Genomic DNA, 5,511 nt, shown 5'->3' on the forward strand with positions numbered 1-5,511 from the left:
AATTGTTTTCTATTCCAACCAAAGTACAACTGCATTCAATAAGCAGCTGATTTGCTACGAATGCCTAAACTTGATGGAGGCCTCAGCCCAGTTATTGGAAATAGAAGTAGCTCCCAGCACATTCAGATTGCAAAAGAAACACCAGTGCTTCAGTGAACATAGATAGGTGTATACATATCTTTTGATTTAGTAATTTTGGACAATTTTTGATTTGCAAATATTTGGGGAAATTTTCAGTTTTATTTTATTCATTGATTCAGAAATGAATTCTTCTGAAAAGAAAAACAATTTTGTTACTTAAAGATGCTTAAAGAAGTTTAAAGAAAAACCAGACATTATTAAGACCCCAAATATTTTCTATTTAGAAAATGTTCTGTATGTATTCTGATAAGAATTTTATATTAATGATGTTGAGCAGGTGTGCTAAGAATGCTCGTAAGAGCAAGGTGGTTGATTACTTATGTTTTCCTTATAATTACTGATTTTTTCTTTTGGGCCAAACCCAGAAATACTCAGGGGTTACTCCTTGATCTGCATTCAGTAATTAGTTACTCTGGAAGGAGCTTGGGGGACTGAGTGGTATGCCAGGGATCAATCTCAGGTCAGCCATGTGTAAGAAAAATGTCATACCCAAAGCTCTATCACCATGGACTACTACACTTAATGATTCTGTATTCTATCAAAGATACTAAAATGTCCAAATAAAATTGTGTACTTGTCTGTTGCTCATATAGGTTTTTACTTCTCATTAATACTTAATATTTATTATCATTTATGTAATATAATTACAACGGGTTAAATTGATGCTATTTTTCCTAGAAATCACCATTTCATTTTTCTTTTAAGTATAAATTACTCTATTTAAAGACTTTCATTAAAGCATCACACCATTGGCATTGTAGATATACATTTCTTTGGAGATAAATGGAAGTGAGAAAAAATTTTTTAGTTTCTGCGTCATACCTGGCAGCACTCAGGAGTTACTCCCGGCTCTACTCTCAGTAATCGCTCCTGGCAGGCTCGAGGGACCATATGGGATGCTGGGATTCGAACCACCATCCTTCTGCATACAAGACAAACACCCTAACTCCATGCTACTTCTCTGGCCCCAAGTGAAATTATGTTAAAAAAGGAGAAAATGCCCTCCGCCTACTTGGAGCTTCCTGCCTTGCGGGCAGGTCTGGGGGCTCTGGCATCGGAGGCTTTTCATGGAAGAGATTTCAGGAGAAAGAGTGGTGAGCTCAGAGGTGCCAGCGCCTGCGACCTGCACCACCTCCTTCAAGGCGGCCAGCCCCAGCTCCAAGTACGTGAAGCTGACGTACATGACCATGCAGATGCTCACCAATCAGGACACCATGTTCAAGGCCAAGTTCAGCGGCTGCATGGAGTGCTCATGGACAGTGTGGCTGGTTCCTCATTGACTGATGGGGGAAGCACTTTTGGACCATCCTTAACTACCTTCCAGACGATGCTATGCCCTTGCCTGAGAGCCTCCGGGAGATTGAGGAGCTGCTGGCAGAAGCCAAGTACTACCTGGTGCAGGGTCTGGTGGAAGAGTGCCAGGCAGCACTGAAACAGAACAAAGATACTTACGAGCCATTTTGCAAAGTCCCCGTGATCACCTCGTCCAAAGAAGAGGAGAAATTTATAGCAACTTCAAATAAGCCAGCCGTGAAGCTGCTGTACAACAGGAGTAACAACAAATACACGTATACCAGCAACTCAGATGACAACATGTTGAAGAACATCGAGCTGTTTGACAAGCTGCCCCTGCGCTTCAACGGGTGGGTCCTGTTCATCATGGACGTCATTGGGGACGAGATCTGCTGCTGGTCCTTTTATGGCCAGGGCCGTAAGATCGCGGAGGTCTGCTGCAACTCCATCGTCTACGCCACCAAGAAGAAGCAGACTAAGGTTGAGTACCCCAAAGCCCGGATCTACGAGGGGACACTGAATATTTGCTCTATGAGGCCCAGGATGGCCGAGGGCCTGACAATGCACTGCTGGAAGCCACGGGCGGAGCAGCCAGACATTCTCACCACCCTGACGAAGATGAGGAGCCAGAGTGGGAGTAGATCGAGCGGGTGCGGAGGATCCACATCAAGCCACACTATGACTGGGCCCAATTGCACCAGTGAGCAGCTGATCCTGCCTTGCTCGGCCCACCACACCCTCCCTACCTCCTGCCTCTCTGCATTTGGTCCTCGCCAGTACCTGGAGTCCCAGAGACTCTGGTAACAAGCCAAACAGTTCTTTTGCTACTTCCTGACAAGTTGCATTTTCTGTAGGTGCATGAGCAGCCCTCCAGTGGGTCTAGGCTCCTGTCTTTCTCCCAGGACAAGGACGCGAGTGTGGGACACTGCATGAGCCTGTGTCAACCTCGGTGGGTGATGATGCTGTTGGGGGTGGCTGGCGAGCCTTTTGGATTTCAGTCCTATAGCTTCTCAGTGAACACAGCAGTGTCTGCACACCCTTTCTGGCCCTGCCCCATACTTGGTTCTAGATGACCATTCAAGACTTCGGGGTGCCCATATCTGTGGCCGCTGCAGCTGGGCCAGGCTGGGCAGAGCTGTCCCTCCCCACTGCCCTTCAGGGGCGCCTACTGGTTCCAGGCACCATTTTCTCCTTGGCCTTCCCTGTCCTGTTGGCCTTGCTGCTGCGAGTGGATCTCCCTCCAGGGCCCGACCTGACTCCCAGACGCTGTCCCCACAGCAGGGACACTGCCATGGGAGTAGCTTGATGGCTGTAAATCTGGCCATCGCTCATTGGGGGGAGGGCTCCCTTGTCTAGATTTTAACCGTGTGGATGGGTGGATGGAGAGAGTGTCTGAGAAGAGTGAAAGGTACAGACTCTTGTGGAGCTGGTTGGTGCTGTGGCATGTCTGTCCAGGGGATGCGTAGCGTTTGCTCAGGACCACTGGAGTGGGGCCTTCTGCACAGTGCCTGGTTACCTACCTACAGGGCTCCTTCATACCTGCTCCAGATGGCCCAGAGTGTGGTGATGGAAGCTAGATTTGGTATAGAATGTATTGACAGGCTGTGAGCATATTGAGATGGGTGGAGTAGTGACGGGCTCAGTATGGTGGAATCGTGAGCTGTGTGTGTGTGAGTAGGGTGGAGTAGTGAGGGGCTGAAGCAGTGTGAGCCTGAATAGGGTGGAATGGTGACGGGCTGTGAGTGTGTAAGTAGGATAGGGGACGGTTTCTCTCTGCCTCTCCAGGGGGTTGTGACTATTTAATACCAAAGGGATTCATTCCTCGGGGCAACCTAGCACACATGGTGTTCCCAAAAATGTTTCTATTTTGAATTGATTTGTACTATTGAGACTTTTCTCTACCACTCTCCCTGTGGTAGTTCTCTGTCTTTACTGTACCCACCAGCCAGCCAGGCCTACAATCACAAGAACAATCACACGTGACTACATATCACACCGTGGGTAGAAGCTTTTGACACTGCCCTTTAGGGAACTTTTGTATAGGGCTATCCTGGTTTGGAGCAGGCAGGCCAGGGGATGGCTAACCAGATAACGTCTCATAAATGTTTTCTGCTGTTCAGAACCAACCCTTGGCAACCATTGTGTTTAACTGTTTTATTTTTACAAAGGTAAAAAAAAAAAAAGAATGTTTGGATGTTTTGTAGCAATGGAAAAGCCATCATAACTTGTTTGTAAAAAATGTTTCCCAAGGAAATCATTCACGTGTGGAACAATCTGATTTGTGTTTGGCTTCTCTGTCCCGTGACCGATTGTCCCAGCAGTCTCTCGACTCGGACCCTTCTTGCAGCTTTTCTGTTTCTCTAGGTGCGCATCTCGGCTTCCCTAGAGGACTTAGCCAGCTTTCTGTGTGAGCCACCTGATGCTGTGAGGCGGCCAAGCAAGATTCAGTCCCAGCTCTGTCACCAAAGAAGATCCTACACAGAAGCCGCACTTTAGATGTTGGTCCTACAAGCAAGTGGTAGCTGTTCATAATGGTTACGGATCAAGCAAAAACCCTGTGTGGTTTGGTGAGGCGTCAGGGGTAAACCCACGAAGCCATTTCTGGTCAGAAGTTCAGTTCTTTTAAATCAGTCCTCATTGTGTTTCGGGGCCACTGCCCCAGGTGACTCTGGGCACGGCTGTCCCTCAGGGTCCTTCCCCTTCTCCCCATCCCACCCCCACCCCCTGTCCCAGCCATGTGTCTCCGGGAAAACTTGCTCTGTGTTCCAGTAGTGATGTGCTGGACAAGCATTTGTGGATGGGAAATAAAAGTTCTGCTTCTCAAAAACAATTAAAAAAGGAAAAAAATGAGAAAATATAAACAAAAATGTACAGTGATATCCAAATTTGTAAAAATTATTGTATCTCAAAAGGAGGTCAGAAAGTTTTAACGTCTTGTTGCTCCTATTGATCATTCTGTTAGCTTTTGTCTCTAAACATTAGGTGGCTTTCAATAAACATCGCATCTAAATTGGTGTGTTTCTACAGGGGGATGAAAATATTTTAAAATTTGGAGTTTATTTGGGAAGTCCAATCACTGTTACTAATTGGAGGCTTTGTGGGGCGTGGTTTCAGATGCCAGGCCTACTAGAAGTAGGAGAAAGTAGGGGGTTGCTGGTTCCCTGCACTCACTGCAATAATGTCTTGTGCTCTCAGCCTAAATACTGGCATAACTAGAGTTTGGGTCAGTTTGACATAGCTACAGAGAGTTGTGGCTTAGTGGCAAGCTGGGTCATAGGCAAAGTGGTGATTAAGATTTATGGGTGTATCTGACTTTCTTTTGGCAGGGTGGGACTTGGTTCACTCTCTCGTCCCGAGTTTGCTAGCTTACAGCTGTGTGGCCAGTGTGTGTATGATTTTTCATGGCTTGGTTTACATCTCTTTCAATAATAGACTGTGTCTTTGGAGCAGACGAAACGCAAACCTGGAGACAATTTTTTCTATTTCCCTACTCCTAGAAGATTTTATTTATTTAAAAACATTTTATTGAATCACCATAAATTACACAGTTAAAAGTTAAAATCATGACAGATTTTCAGAAATCCAATATAATAACAATTACTTCACCAGTATCTACTTCCTCCCACTAATGTGTTCAGTTTCTGTTCTATCTGTGAACACAACTGTCTCTTTTGGAGGCTCTCATATTTCCTTTCTCTCAAGTTTTTAATGTTGATGGATAACAGTACTGTAGTTCATTAAGACCTAAATTAGAAGACTCTCACCACTTTCTCTCTCTCACTTCAAGTACACGTCTTCTCTCCCAATCTTTTCACAGACTACCACTGCTGGGTAATCTGAAATTTTCAATATGAGACCTAGGATTTGTCCTGTTTGTTCTTTGAAACAGAACATGAGCAAAGAGTATCGATGTGAGTGCTATGAATATATTGATCCAGTCTTTCTGCAAATCAATACAGACATTCCTCAACAAACTACATATTAAGTTTACATTTGACCTGCCACTCTACTTCTTGGCATTTACCCCAAAGACTCATGAACCCAATGGTGAAAAAATAGTTTTACCCTTCTGTTCCT

The 5,511-nt window shown here is 45.4% G+C and overlaps 1 pseudogene; it reads left to right on the forward strand.

Annotated features, from left to right (window-relative positions):
* Positions 1–1,208: 1,208 nt before the first annotated feature.
* LOC125999456 (BTB/POZ domain-containing adapter for CUL3-mediated RhoA degradation protein 3-like) lies at positions 1,209–2,138 on the forward strand (annotated as a pseudogene).
* The last annotated feature ends 3,373 nt before the right edge of the window (positions 2,139–5,511 follow it).

Source organism: Suncus etruscus, chromosome X, assembly GCF_024139225.1.
Source record: "Suncus etruscus isolate mSunEtr1 chromosome X, mSunEtr1.pri.cur, whole genome shotgun sequence".
Classification (NCBI taxonomy): domain Eukaryota; kingdom Metazoa; phylum Chordata; class Mammalia; order Eulipotyphla; family Soricidae; genus Suncus; species Suncus etruscus.